A 408-nucleotide genomic window follows, 5' to 3' on the forward strand; every position below is an offset into this window, starting at 1 on the left:
CCGGGAGACTGAGGCAGAAGACAGGGGTGTGCTAGATAAATTACCATTAGATTAGCTAGTCGTCTATCTATACAGTTAACGTTACTGATGAATTCGTGGGTTTGCCCAGAGTTGTTAACTGTGGCCAAAATTGAATCAATTGAAAAATAACTGAGCGTGTTGAACGGTGTTGTAATCTTGTTACCCACTGAGAATAACATTAGCATTAGCTACTTGTCAACCAGCACCTTTTATCCAAGGGGGTAAGTCTCTCCTCTCTAAGCTTAGCTCCTATGGCGCCATTCACGAAGCCATCACCTGCATTTAGCATCCCATTGACTGCCATTTATTTTGGCGCCACTTCGACAGTGAATAACTTTACATCTGAAGCGTTTTCTGTTTTTCCATTGTTTATTTCTAAAGAAACAC

General features: G+C 41.4%; 1 protein-coding gene and 1 long non-coding RNA gene across 2 annotated transcripts in view; one reads left to right on the forward strand and one right to left on the reverse strand.

Annotated features, from left to right (window-relative positions):
• The window catches only part of cachd1 (cache domain containing 1), a 93441-nt gene that overhangs the window by 55179 nt on the left and 37854 nt on the right, over positions 1-408 (forward strand). The gene's annotated exons all lie outside the window — the stretch shown is intronic.
• The window catches only part of LOC116695739 (uncharacterized), a 21391-nt gene that overhangs the window by 14130 nt on the left and 6853 nt on the right, over positions 1-408 (reverse strand). Inside the window, exon 2 of the long non-coding RNA XR_004333544.1 lies at positions 222-227. This is a non-coding gene — a long non-coding RNA (uncharacterized LOC116695739). The remainder of the gene's footprint in view (positions 1-221; positions 228-408) is intronic.

Source organism: Etheostoma spectabile, chromosome 9 (assembly GCF_008692095.1).
Source record: "Etheostoma spectabile isolate EspeVRDwgs_2016 chromosome 9, UIUC_Espe_1.0, whole genome shotgun sequence".
Lineage (NCBI taxonomy): Eukaryota > Metazoa > Chordata > Actinopteri > Perciformes > Percidae > Etheostoma > Etheostoma spectabile.